The sequence below is a fragment of the Dasypus novemcinctus genome, chromosome 29 (genome assembly GCF_030445035.2).
Source record: "Dasypus novemcinctus isolate mDasNov1 chromosome 29, mDasNov1.1.hap2, whole genome shotgun sequence".
NCBI classification, from domain to species: domain Eukaryota; kingdom Metazoa; phylum Chordata; class Mammalia; order Cingulata; family Dasypodidae; genus Dasypus; species Dasypus novemcinctus.
In genome coordinates this window covers 16,403,300-16,418,226 of record NC_080701.1, presented here as the reverse complement: position 1 = coordinate 16,418,226, position 14,927 = coordinate 16,403,300, and the positions used below count along the sequence as shown (strand labels likewise).

The 14,927-nt window shown below is 39.2% G+C and overlaps 1 pseudogene; it reads right to left on the bottom strand.

Moving 5' to 3' along the window:
• The window catches only part of LOC101434670 (chromatin target of PRMT1 protein pseudogene), an 85,320-nt pseudogene that overhangs the window by 1,003 nt on the left and 69,390 nt on the right, over nt 1–14,927 (bottom strand).

Sequence of the window (14,927 nt, the reverse complement as noted above, 5' to 3'; positions counted from 1 at the left end):
TTTAAAATGTGAGATAATGGCGTGCCGTGAACCAAAAACAGTGTTTATCCATTTCTGTGCATTGAGATCTTGAGTAACCAAATAAATAGAAAAAATAAAATAAAATAGCTAATAAAAGAACTCATGAAAGTGAATAAAACAACAACAAATTCTAAAAAGAGAGGAGGAGATTAATAAAAAGAGACATGAATGAAATAAAATTATAGAAAATAAAATGGAAAGAGTGAAAAAATGGTCAGTGGGAAAAAAATCTTGTTCTTTGAAAAGGTGGATAACAGAGATAATACTTTGGAGAATATGCTCAAGAAGACAAGAAAGAAGGGTCAGTGTTAGAGATCCCCTCTCACTAGGTTTGCAATAATTCACAAGCTTTGACTCAGTTCCCCCAGACATGCATTGAGGAAAGACCATCCCCCCTCCCCAAGCCTACGTGTCCAAAAGCACGGTACTTCCCCAAAGGTTGAACAAAGAAACCATTTGGAAATTAGAGTAAAGGGAGATAGAGACCTTCACTCCCTTTGATCAAAACAACACCTGCTCCTCCAGCATTCCAAGAAAACATAACTCCCTAACCCACCACCCTCTAGCCATCCAAGGGAAAATTTTCACCTCCAGAGCTTTCTATTGGCCCCTCCAACACTCGGACCCTCGACCCCCTCCCACTGACTATCATTTCTCTGCCTAGGAATGTACTGTATAAATTCAAATCCCCCCTTTCCAGAAGTGGGCTGAAGTCTATTCTTCAGACCCCCTCTTTTGGGAGAGTGCCTCAATAAATTTCCTGCCTGTAGTCATATAGTCTCCATGTCCCAATGAGTGCTGTTTTTCTCCAACATTTGGTACCAAAAACTCGGGACTGGGGTCATGTTGAGACTGATTGATTGGTGAGAAAAATCCCCTCTGCCACAGCCAAATGCCCATCCAACATAGGACATCGAATGTCAACTGGGTGAGGTAAGGATTTCTCCACTGGAAATTCTGCTCTCTCTCTCTTTCCTCTTCCATTGTTCAAGACAACCCATGGGGGAAATCCTAGCACTTGATAAGTGATCCTCACTGGGCCACGGTGGGCAGAAGTACTGCATCCTCATGGGAAGAAACCCCTTGGCTCCAGAGATATCTGGCTCCAAGCACAGTTTCCTGTTTCCTTGGAGATATCTGACTGATTCGGGGATGCCTGTCCCACTCAGAATCTCCCCAGTCCTAGAGATCCTTAGTCTCTCCCCAGCCACCTAAAATGAGAAATTCAATTTTGGCCCCCCAAAAAAACATGCCTCTGGGCTGTCTCTTTCATAACCTTAAAACTCTGTACCCAGAAGGAGACATCAAACCTAAAAAGTTCACTTTCATTTTGACCTCTGTGTGGCCGCAGTACAAATTGGACAGTGAAAATCAGTAGCTAGAAAATGGCACTTTCAATTTCCAAGTTCTCCGAGACTTAGAGAACTTCATCCAGTGCAATGGCAGATGGTCAGAGATCCCTTACATTCAGGAATTTCTTTTCCTTCCTTCCCTCCCGCAGCCAATCCTGCTTGTCCTACCAAATTCTTCTTTTACACCAGAAACCCCCTCAGAAATCTTCTTCCTCATTGCTTTCACCCCCTAAAACTTCTGAACACTCCCCCCCTTCCTCCCCCTCTTCCTCACTGCTGCCTTCTAACCCTCCCTTCTCCCCTCCTCATGCTCACTCATGGGGACCACCTCACCCTCCTTCTGCGCCGCAGCCCTCCACCTCCACCAGCACACAGGCTCCTAATCCCACACAGACGCCAGCTCCTCTCTTACCCCTCCAGCAAGTAGCAGAAACTGAAAGAATAGACAGAATATAAGTTCCTTCCTCACTCTCAGATTTAAGCCAGATAGAAAACTGGTTAGGCTCTTTCTCTGAAAACCTCTACATCACTCTTTCTACCTATCCCCAGAAGAAAAAGAACGTATTTGGCTCGCAGCCCAAACCCTTGCAAATACCCTAAACCAACAAAACACTGCCAACAGCCCTGTCAGAGCCATGACAGTCCCCTGGGAAAAAAAAAAAAAAACCTAGCTGTACCTCCTCCACCTTCCAGAGTTCCCAACAGACACTCACGCCAGACAAGTACAAAAAAAAGCAACAAAACCCAAGGCCATGAGTCAAAGGAAAAAGACTGAGCATTAGGCCAAGCAGTGCCCAACCCCACAACCTCCTCCAAGACCGTGGCCAATGTGCAAGCAAGAAATCCACTGAAAGTCTGACTGTCCCCAAGCCTCTCAAGGCAAAAAGGCATCAGTTACCCAGTCAGTCCCACCCCTGGCTTCAACCTCCCAGACCTTCTGGAACCAGCAACAGATGATTAAATGTGCCCAGGAACTGTGCAGGCCCATGCCCATCTCCAAAGCAGAATCTCAGGTAACTCTGATGGTGGCAGGTAAGCCAATTTCTTATTACTATAAAAACCACTTACTCTGCCCTTCCCAAAACCCCTAAACCCTTAACTCACTCCTCAATCTCAATGTTGAAGGTCAATAGAATAGTTTCACAACTGCTCTTTTACTGTACCCACTAAGAAGCCACCTGTTCACCCACTCACTCCCACTTCTGTTCCCCCTTTTTCCACCAAACTGTCAATCCTGAAATCTAAAATAGTGAAGTTCCTATCATTGTTGCCCATCACAAATCAGTCACAGTTCAACCCAAAAATCCTACCCACATCCCATTCAAACCCCAATATCCTGTCCCTCTTGATGCCCTGCAAAGTATCAAACCTACAATTACTCACCTCTTACAAGTTATATTAGTCAGCCCAAAGGGGTGCTCGTGCAAAATACTAGAAATTGGTTGGTTTTTATAAAGGGTAATTATTTGGGGTAGGAGCTTACAGATACCAGGCCATAGGCATAAGTTACTTCCCTCACCAAAGTCTGTTTTTACCTGTTGGAGCAAGATGGCTGCCGACATCTGCAAGGGTTCAGGCTTCCTAGTTTCCTCTGGGCTCAGCTCCTCTGTTTCCTCCACAAGGTCAGCTATAGACTATGAGGCTCTCTAGGTTTTGCCTCTCTACACAAGTCAGCTGTGGACTACCAGGTGAACAGCTCTGTTTCTTTTCCTGGGGCTCCAGCTTAAGACTTCAGCATCAAACACCAACACCAAAGCTCCAACATTAAGAACCCTCAACTCTGTCCTTTGCCATGCCTTTTATCTGTTAGTTCTCACCCTCCAAGGGGTGGGGACTCAATGCCCTAATCATAACTCAATCATGACCAGGTACAGATCAGATTACAAACATAATCTGATATCTATTTTTGGAATTCATAACCATATCAAACTGCTACACAAGTAAACTTTTAGCTTACTCCTGAACTTTAAGTCTAAGTGTACCCCAAAAAAGTAATAATCAAAAACATATGTATTAAATACCTGTCTATCTACACTGCTAAATTAGAACTTAACTGTGCTTATACTGTTCAAATATTCCTAACTGGTTGCTGATTACTAATTAAAATATTTCCAAGAACAAGCTTGCATATTACAGACAACACTGATTCCAAAAAAATCTTAAAAGTATAAAATCAGAATGTGAAATAATAATAACTTAGACACAACCATACCAAAAGAGTAAGAATTATAAGTCAAATTGATGAACTTTATGTTTCTGTTAGTGGGTCTAATGAAATCATTAGTCTGACAAGTTCATTTAACTTTAATGGTAATGGTATACTGTAAGAAGTTTGCTTTGAAACAGTTTCCAAAGTTGCTTTTGATAACTTAAATATGGAAGGTATATAAAATGTGTTCTTTGCTTTGTTTTAAAGAAAAAGAAAGTAATTTTGTCCTAAGATAAAAGAACAGGTTATTAAGAAAAAATAAAATGCGAGACAAAACCTAAATGAATACAGAAAGCGCAGAAGGTGTGCGAAAAAGAAATTTTTTGGTCAAACTTGAATAAGATTAATAGGTCTATCTATAAAAGTTTTAAAAGCTATAATACCAAATAATATACCAATGCAAAGTTAAAATTTTGTTCTTTCGTGGTAAAATAACAAAGTTTCTTAAATCATTGATCTGCTTTAGGAAAAGTTTACATAGAGTTTTTCTCCTAACTTAATCAGTGTACGGAAATCTCTTTTATCAAAATAACTTCTTGTACTTCTGTACACTGAATAACCATATCATATCCTTGGCTGTTTAAGAAAAACAAGTCATCACTTTTAAAGAAACATAATGTTCAAACCTGCTTTCTCAAAATCAAATCCTGAAAACTATCTTTTATTTCAAATTATTGCAAAGGATTTGTTCTTTCACCTTAAAAAGTGAAGTAATAAAATAGTTGAGTTCATTTGATATAAGTTAAATGAAAAGTATTTAGAATGTGATACAAAGCTAAAAGTGATTCTTTAACCCTCTGTTCATTAAAGTTGTATATGTAAAAAGTTCATATAAATGCTTAAAGAATGTAAAAAATTTCTGAAAATTTAACAATGCTCCAGCATAATATTAAATAAAATATAATGTTATTAATCATGGTTTTAATTATTATTTAAAAATGGTATGTATCACAAAAACCACCTCTCTGCCTGAAAATCAAAAAGCAAATGCTTTAACTCCTACTTGTCTGATTTACACTGAAAGCTGCCACAGAACAGATGCCTTAACTCATACTTGTCCAATTCACATTGAAAGCTGCCACAGTAAGATATATATTAGTAAACTATATGCCGTATGCAGCAACCCTAAATATTGTTAGTTTACTACAAAAATTAATATCCCATTATGCCACTATCACTTTGTTTTAAAACTTTCTAAAACTTTCTCTAGTATCTCCTTAGACAAATCAAGCCAACCTACATTCACCTTCATGTGAAAAAGCCAACAGTGGATCTTGCAGTGCTTTCCCAAAGCTCTGTGCATAACCCAATCATCTATCCTGAACTGATGACAAAAATCTGACTGTATAAAAAACTGTAGCTATAACCCTATTTCATTATATTAATAATATTGTGTTAACCAGTGATTCTTTTTACAGAATTGGGAAAAGTATCTGAGGCCATAGTATCTTATCTTAAAAACCTGAAATGAACAAACAATTGAGACAAGTTTTTAAGTCCAAGCTGCTCTGTCAAATTCTTAAATGTTGTTTAGGGATAAAACAAAAACTATTACCTTCTGCTGTAATTGATAAAGTGCAATGCTTTCTCAAATTAATAGAGTTCGTAATATTGTTGAAATACTAAAAACCCTTCATCTCTCATTCAGCTTGAATATTAAAACCACGGTATGTATTAATCTAGAAAAATTGGTCATGAAGTCATGAAAATAAAAAAACCTCCAGCAGGTTGATTTAAAAAAAAAAAAAAAAAAAAAGCAGAGGAGACATTGGCACAAGATCAAGCAGTAAAGAGGTAAATTCTAATTTACCTTGCAAATTAAACCTAGCCAGCACCAACATTAGCTTTAAGTAAAGTTTGTGGCAGAAGCAACACTTTAAACAAATACCCTTTGGGTTGTAATCACAATTATAAAAGGAACAAAATTACAATACAGCCCCTAAAATAAAAATGAAAAAATATTAAAAAAAACACAAGACAAGAACAATGAACTGTTGTAAACCATCCTCTGTGAAGAAGAAATCTGTGGAACAACATCAGAAAGACCTGCCAGCAGCTAAACTGTCTATCACATCCCTGCCATCTCCTCCCACACCCCTCTCAAGACTGTTCAAGCAAATACCCTCGTGAAGATCCAGAGCCACACCACTGAAACCCAAGAAGCAGCAGAGCGGCTCCACAATAAAAGTGGACATTGTGACTACAGAACACTGTAGGAGCACTTCCAGCTGCCTGTTGCTCACCAAGAGCTCATGAACATCACCCACGAATAGTCATCGTGCTCACTGGACAACTGAACATCAGTCCCCTCCGGCTCTCAGAAGGAACAAGGTATGCGTTCACTATAAACACTGCAACGAAACTCTTGTAACCAGCCAACTACTATTTGCTGCCTAAAATATAAGTACCCTATATAAAGTGCCAGCCACCCTACAGCCCCAAATGAAAAGTAATAATAATCTATTGTTGCCTATGCCTCAAATTACACAAATAGAGAAAAAGAAAGTCTTTTAAGCCATACTGTGCAGCCTTACTGGATGGGATTGTTAAGTCCATGAAAAACAAAACTCACCCAAACATGTTATGAAATCACAGTTAATAATCTGATGTCTCCTATTCCTGCTAAAGCTCTATGTATGTCTATGTAAACTCTTCTTATACCTAAGCTAATTTTTAATGTCACTCAAACCTCACAGCATATGACCCATCAAATAAATTATATTAATCATCTAGCTAGTGATACTATGTCTGATTGATTTTCCTCATTATCTTAGCCTTGAATCTCATAGTTACTTCCCATATTCACCCCACTAATAACCCTCCTTCTTCTGATATCAGCAAGACCATACAGTCTCCATATAATGCAGTTAATTCAACCAACAGTCCAAAACATCACCCAAATCACGTGAACAATCTTCTAATGCATAAAATTCAATACCAGCCATTAACTCCTAAAGCACCATTGCAATAACTCAGTGAAACCCCACTCCAACACTCAACAGCAAAAAAAGAGCCCAAGATAATAACTGAGAATCAAACAAGGCTATCCTCATTCCTCTCTTATTTTTCTACACCCTAAAAATCAATCCTTTTACTTGTTATAACACCATTACTGATGGTATTGCTGTTTTTCTTTTTAGCTCCTGTCTCTTACAGATTCTCTCCTGATTCATACACTGACCTGTACAGTCAACAACCCAGAAATATGTAAACGCTGTCTTTCTGCTGCTTGAGCAACAATCTCAACCCCCCATAAGCCTACATGTCTGAAAGCATGGCACTTCCCCAAAGATTGAACAAAGAAACCACATGGAAACAGGGGTAAAGGGAGCTAGAGACCTTCACTCTCTTCATATCACAGCACCACCTGCTCCTCCAGCATTCCAGGAAAACATAACTCCCTAACCCACTACCCTCTAGCCAAACAAGGGAAAATTTTCACCTCTAGGCTTCCTATTGGCCCCTGCACCTCACTCAGACTTTCGACCCCCTCCCACTGACTATCATTTCCCCGCCTAGTAATATACTATATAAATTTAAATCCTCCCTTTCCAGAAGTGGGCTGAAGTCTATTCTTCAGATCCCCTCCATTGGGAGAGCTTTTCAATAAATTTCCTGCCTGCAGTCATATCAGTCTCCACGTACTAGTGAGCACTGTTTTTCTCCAACAGATATGGACAAAATATGCAACAAATCAGAATTTGTCTTACAGAAATACTACACAAACTCACTGGTCTACAGAGCATTATGATAAATCAAGCAAAACAAGCAAAGAAAAAAAAAAGGTGGCCATTTTTCTGGAGTCAATAATCATAATTTTTTTTTTTTTTTTTTTTTTAAAAGTGTAAGGAATCCATTTTAATGAAAAGCCAAGGAAATGTAAAGCATGATTAATATCTGTATGTAAATAGAGCGTCTAAGATCCTAGAAGAGGGCTTAAAAACCATTGGCCAGTTTTTGTACTTCTTTTTTTTTTTTTTTTTTTTTTAATTTTTTAATTTTTTATTGACTTTGTAATAATATTACATTAAAAATATATATGTGAGGTCCCATTCAACCCCACCCCCCCACCCCCCCTCTCCCACCCCCCAACAACACTCGTTCCCATCATGATGACACATCCACTGGATTTGGTAAGTACATCTTTGGGCACCTCTGCACCTCATATACATTGGTTCACATCATGGCCCATACTCTCCTCTATTCCATCATGTAGGCCCTGTGAGGATTTACAATGTCCGGTGATTACCTCTGAAGCACCATCCAGGGCAGCTCCATGTCCCGAAGACGCCTCCACCTCTCATCTCTTCCTGCCTTTCCCCATACCCTTTGTCCATTATGTCCACTTTTCCCAATCCAATGCCACCTCTTCTATGTGGACACTGGATTGGTTGTGTCCATTGCACCTTTATGTCAAGAGGAGGCTCAGATTCCACCTGGATGCTGGATGCAATCCTCCCATTTTCAGTTGTAATCACTCTAGGCTCCATGGTGTGGTGGTTGTCCTTCTTCACCTCCATCTTAGCTGAGTGTGGTAAGTCCAATAAATCAGATTGTAGGTGCTGGAGTCTGTTGAGGCTCAGGATCTGGCTATCACATTGTCAGTCCAGAGATTCAAATCCCCTAAATATATCTTAAACCCCAACATTAACTGCACCTCCAGCACATTAGCATGAAAGTCTTATGAAGGGAGATCCCATCTGAGTCCAGATTCATCACACATAAACACCATTTCCAAAGAGGGGCCATCTGCCCTGGTAGTTAACCCCATCGGCCATGACCATAACTCCCATGGGTCTCTTTAGCCCTCAAAGGAACCAATATCTGGGGGTTGTATCTGCTTTATCTGTCTCTCTGACTCTGCTCAGTTGTGCATGAGGGCAAACCTTCTGCCAGCCTCCAGACTCTTTTTTAGAAACTCGTAGCCATATAAACTCATTTCTCCTTTCCATTTCCCCCTTACTTTAGGTCAAACAGCATTTTAAAGTCATGGTATTTTATGTAGACATGGATATTCTGCTGATCCGCATTGAACCTTCCGTATAAGGTCATTTTCCAGTTGCATCATCAGTTGGTAGTTGATAGTGGTCCCTCGTTGCCAGGGAGGCTCATCCCCGGGTGTCATGTCCCACGCTGGGGGGAAGGCATTGCATTTACATGCTGAGTTTGGCTTCGAGACTGGCCACATTTGAGTAACATGAAGGCTGACAGAAGGAAATTCCCAGGCACAAAGTTGCTCTAGGCCTTGTTATTATTTTGGGTTTATCAGCTCACAAGCATAGTCATTAGTATCAGGGGCTCACTGTTGAACCCTCACTCCCTCCCGGTCCCCACCACTGTACCTGGGAGACTGTCGCTGCTCCCCTAGGGACCACGACAGAGCACCACTGGCCAGGAACCCAGTACCCCCCCTGCTGTGGTTTTTAATTGTTGCCACTATGAGTATATCCAAACATTGCCATGCACCCTGGACATATGTTCTGTACCGCTCCCTGTCAGTCATATATCACCTGTCATTGGTATCCCATACCAGTATCCCTCCATTGCCATTGTTGAAACACTCTGTGATCCAGAACTCCCCGAAATTTGAAGCCCAATATAATGTCATGGTCCCTTACTAGGGAATGGCATATAGCGATGAGTTTAAAGGATAGATAAAGAACTTGGATAAAGTTAGATAAAGAACTTAGATAAAGAATGTTGACTTGAAAAAATTCCACATCCTATTTTTTTCTTTTTTTTTCTTTTTTTTTTTTTTCCCCCCCCCCTAATTATTCAGCTTTTCTTTACAGGAGTCCTAGACCACAGCAATGTATATATATAATATACAGCACTCCCGCACATCCACCAGAAAACCTTTTCCCTTCCACAGTGATACTCTTACGCCCTATTCATATCATATTTACTTAAAGTGATGTACAGAGTCTGAGACATTAGCTTTCTAACAAGGTGACATCTGTGTTTACATTATGGTGCATACTTTAGGATACACAGTTCTTTACATTTTTAGTTATCCTATGTTTTACATTATGGTTTACATTATCAGTCTGTCATCTCCTATATGTTATGGTGTAATATTACATGTTTTATATCCATCCTTGTGTACTCTCAAGAAACTCCTCTCTTACCCCCCATTTACTTTGGTTCCACACATTTAACGTCCATTTTCCCTTCCACCTTGGTGCCCTCAGTGATAGCCAACCTCCGTTTCCTGAGGAGCCACTTCCAGAGATAGATGGAATAGTGTTCAGGGCCTAACTTGCTCAACTGCCCCAATGCCCTGGGAGCCACCCTTTCTCTCGAGGGATACAGTTCCCTCTATTGGATGGCATTAGTCCTCCCCAGGATGTGGGTCCACCCCCACTCTCACTACTTGGGTTTCTACCCCATGGTGTCACCCACTCTGGCAGAATGAGCATTTAGACATTCCCCAGGAGCCCGTCCTGCATCAGACCCTCCCCTCCGAGCATTCTAAACAGGTAACCCTCTTTATTATATTTTGATATGATTTTCTCGGCATTTTACTCTCCACCAACACCTGACCCTCTCCTGGTTCGTATGCTACCCCTCCCTCCCCCCACTTTTGGGCAACGTTACCCACCCGTCCCTCCCCAGCCACCCTCAAACCCGCAAAGCCCCAAGCAAAGGCAACCCCTTGCCCCCCTTTTATCTCTTCTTTGTGTTCATACTTACCACCATCTCGTCTTAAATTCCACCCCTGCAGACATCGGCTCATATCCTTCCTCCACCCTCCGATTTCCTGCAAGCCTATCGTTCAGTCTCTTGCTATCTAGGGCAGCTTGTTTATTTCATATCATTGAGGTCATGTAGTATTTGTCCTTCAATGTCTGGGTTGCTTCACTCAACATAAGGTTCTCAAGATTCATCCATGTTATCACATGTGTTTGTAGTGTGTTTGTTCTTACAGCCGAGTAGTATTCCATTGTGTGTATATACCACATTTTATTGATCCACTCGTCTGTTGATGGGCATTTGGGTTGATTCCAACTTTTGGCAATAGTGAACAATGCTGCTATGAACATTGGTGTACATATATTGGTTTGTGTTTTTGTTTTCAGTTCTGCTGGGTATATTCCCAGCAGTGGTATTGCTGGGTCATATGGCAAATCTATGGCTAGTTTTTTGAGAAACCGCCATACTGTTCTCCAGAATGGTTGGATCCTTCTGCATTCCCACCAGCAGTGGATGAGTGTTCCCCTTCCTTCACATCCTCTCCAGCACTTGTATTCTTCTGTTTTTTTCATAGCTGCCAATCTTATGGGTGTAAGATGGTATCTCATTGTGGTTTTGATTTGCATTTCCCTGATAGCTAGAGATTTGGAACATTTTTTCATGTGCTTTCTTGCCATTTGTATTTCTTCTTCGGAGAAGTGTCTGTTTAAGTCTTTTTCCCATTTATTAAATGGATTGTTTATCTTTTTATTTTCAAGATGTAGGAGTTCTTTATATATGCAAGTTATAAGTTTCTTATCAGATATATGATTGCCAAATATTTTCTCCCACTGTGTGGGCTCCCTTTTTACTTTCTTGACAAACTCCTTTGAGGTGCAGAAGGCTTTAATTTTGAGGAAGTCCCATTTATCTATTAGTTCTTTTGCTGCTCGTGCTTTTGGTGAGATATTCATAAATCCATTACCTATTACAAGGTCCTGTAGATGTTTCCCTACACTGCTTTCTAAGGTTTTTATGGTCTTGGCTCTTATATTTAGGTCTTTGATCCATCTTGAGTTGATCTTTGTATAAGGTGTGAGATGGTAATCCTCTTTCATTCTTCTACATATGGCTATCCAATTCTCCAGACACCATTTGTTGAATAGGCCACTCTCTCCCAGTTGAGAGGGTTTGGTGGCTTTATCGAATATTATGTGGTTGTATATGTGAGGTTCTATATCAGAGCTTTCAATTCGATTCCATTGGTCTATATGTCTCTCCTTATGCCAATACCATGCTGTTTTCACCACCGTAGCTTTATAGTATGTTTTGAAGTCAGGTAGTGTGATTCCTCCAATTTCGTTTTTCTTTTTCAGTATGTCTTTGGCTATTCGGGGTCTCTTTCCTTTCCAAATAAATTTCATAGTTAGTTTTTCTAGTTCCTTAAAGAAGGCTGCATTGATTTTTATTGGGATTGCATTGAATGTGTAGATCAATTTTGGTAGGATAGACATCTTAATAATGTTCAGTCTTCCTATCCATGAACAAGGAATAGTCTTCCATTTATTTAGGTCTTCTTTGATTTCCTTGAACAATCTTGTATAGTTCTCAGTGTATAAGTTCTTTACCTCTTTAGTTAAATTTATTCCTAAGTATTTGATTTTTTTATTTACTATTGTGAATGGTATTTGTTTCTTGATTTCCTCCTGATCTTGCTCATTATTGGTGTACAGAAATGCTACTGATTTTTGCGCATTGATCTTATAACCTGCGACTTTACTAAACTCATTTATGAGTTCTAGAATCTTCGTTGTAGATCTCTCAGGGTTTTCTATGTATAGGATCATGTCATCTGCAAATAATGAAATTTTGACTTCTTCCTTTCCAATTTGAATGCCTTTTATTTCTGGTTCTTGCCTCAGTGCTCGAGCAAGTACTTCTAAGACAATGTTAAATAGGAGCGGCGACAGTGGGCATCCTTGTCTTGTTCCTGAGTTTAGAGGGAAGGAGTCTAGGATTTCTCCATTGTAAACAATATTGGCTTTAGGTTTTTCATATATACTCTTTATCATGTTCAAAAAATTTCCTTGTATTCCAATCATTTGGAGTGTTTTTATCAAGAAAGGGTGCTGTATTTTGTCAAATGCTTTTTCTGCATCAATAGATATAATCATGTGATTTTTTTCCTTCAATCTGTTTATATGGTGTATTACGTTGATTGATTTTCTTATGTTGAACCATCCTTGCATACCTGGGATGAATCCCACTTGGTCGTGGTGTATAATTCGTTTAATGTGTTGTTGAATACGATTAGCAAGTATTTTGTTAAGTATTTTTGCGTCTAGGTTCATTAGAGAAATTGGTCTGTAATTTTCCTTTCTTGTGATGTCTTTGTTTGGCTTTGGTACTAGGGTAATGTTGGCATCATAGAAGGAGTTGGGTAATGTTCTTTCTGTTTCGATGGTTTGGAATAGTTTCAGCAGGATTGGTGTCAGTTCTTTCCGGAATGTTTTATAGAATTCACCTGTGAAGCCATCTGGCCCTGGGCTCTTCTTAGTTGGGAGATTTTTAATAACTGATTCTATCTCTCTGCTTGTGATTGGTTTGTTAAGATCATCAATTTCTTCTTTTGTCAATATGGGCTGTTTATGTGTTTCTAGGAATTTGTCCATTTCCTCTAGATTGTCATTTTTGTTGGAGTATAGTTTTTCAAAATATCCTCTTATGATAGTCTTTATTTCTGTGGGGTCAGTGGTGATATCGCCTTTCTCATTTCTTATTTTGTGTATTTGCATCTTCTCTCTTTTTTTCTTTGTTAGTGTTGCTAAAGGTTTGTCAATTTTGTTAATCTTCTCAAAAAACCAGCTCTTGGTCTTGTTTATCTGTTCAAGTGCTTTCTTATTTTCTATTTCATTTAGTTCTGCTCTTATCTTTGTTATTTCCTTCCTTCTTCTTCCTGTTGGGTTACTTTGTTGTTGTTTTTCTAATTCCTTCAAATGTGCAGTTAGTTCTTCAATTTTTGCTCTTTCTTCTTTTTTGATATATGAATTTATGGCTATAAACTTCCCTCTCAGTACTGCTTTTGCTGCATCCCATAAATTTTGGTATGTTGTGTTATCATTATCATTTGTTTCAAGGTAGTCATTGATTTCTTTTGAGATTTCCTCTTTGACCCACTGTTTTTCTAAGAGTGTGTTGTTTAATTTCCAAATCGTGGTGTGAAATCTGGGCTTCTTTCCCTTGCAAATCTCCAGCTTGACTCCACTGTGGTCAGAGATAATGTTTTGTATGATTTCAATCTTTCTGAATTCGTTCAGCCTTTCTTTGTGGCCTAGCATATGATCTATCTTGGAGAATGATCCATGTGCGCTTGAGAAAAATGTATATCCTGCTGTGTTTGGGTGTAGCGATCTATATATGTCTATTAGATCGAGCTCCTCTAATATACTATTCAGATGTTTTGTTTCTTTGGTGATTCTCTTTTGAGATGTTCTGTCCAGAGTTGATAGTGGTGTATTAAAATCCCCCACTATAATTGTAGATGTATCTATTCTTTCACTTAGTTTTTCCAGCGTTTGCCTGACGTATTTAGAGGCACCCTTGTTAGGGGCATAGATATTTATGATTGTTCGATCTTCTTGACAGATTTTCCCTTTGACTAAAATGTAGTATCCTTCTTTGTCTCTCACAATTGTTTCACATTTAAAGTCTATTTTGTCTGATATTAATATAGCTACTCCTGCCTTTTTTTGGTTATTGTTAGCTTGTATGATTGTTTTCCAGCCTTTCACTTTCAATCTCCATGCGTCTCTGGGTCTAAGATGTGTCTCTTGTAGACAGCATATGGATGGGTCATATTTCCTTATCCAGTGTCCCAGTCTGAATCTTTTGATAGGTGAGTTTAATCCATTGACATTCAGTGTTATTACTATCAAGGAATTATTTGTGTTAGCCATATTTTGATTGGATTTGTGTTTGTCATATTTTGTTTGTATATTTTTTTTTTGTCTTTTTTGTTGTTGTTGTTGGTCTTATACTCTCCTCCAACTTTGCCTTTCCTGTTTTTTCCTTTCTTCCTGCAGAACTCCCTTTAGAATTTCTTGAAGGGGAGGTTTCTTGTTGGTATACTCTTTCAGTTTCTGTTTGTCTGCGAATATTTTGAACTCTCCATCATGTTTGAATGCTAGTTTAGCTGGATAGAGTATTCTTGGTTGGAAATTTTTTTCCTTTAGTACCTTGACTATATCATACCACTGTCTTCTTGCCTCCATGGTTTCAGAAGAGAAATCAGCACTTAATCTAATTGAGCTTCCCTTGTATGTGATGGTTTTCTTTTCTCTTGCTGCTTTTAGGATTTTCTCTTTGTCTTGAGCATTGGATAATTTGACAAGTATATGTCTTGGGGTGGGCCTGTTGGGGTTTATGACTTGTGGAGTGCGCTGTGCTTCTTGGATATGTACATCTGTCTCTTTCAGTAGATTTGGGAAGTTTTCAGCCATTATTTCCTGCAACACTCTTTCTGACCCCTTTCCCTTCTCTTCACCTTCTGGAATGCCTATAATACGTATGTTTGAGCGTTTTGCATTGTCATTCAGGTCCCTAAATCCTAATTGGATTTTTTCTATCTTCTTATTGACCCCTTCTACTATCTGTTTGATTTCTGATGTACTGTC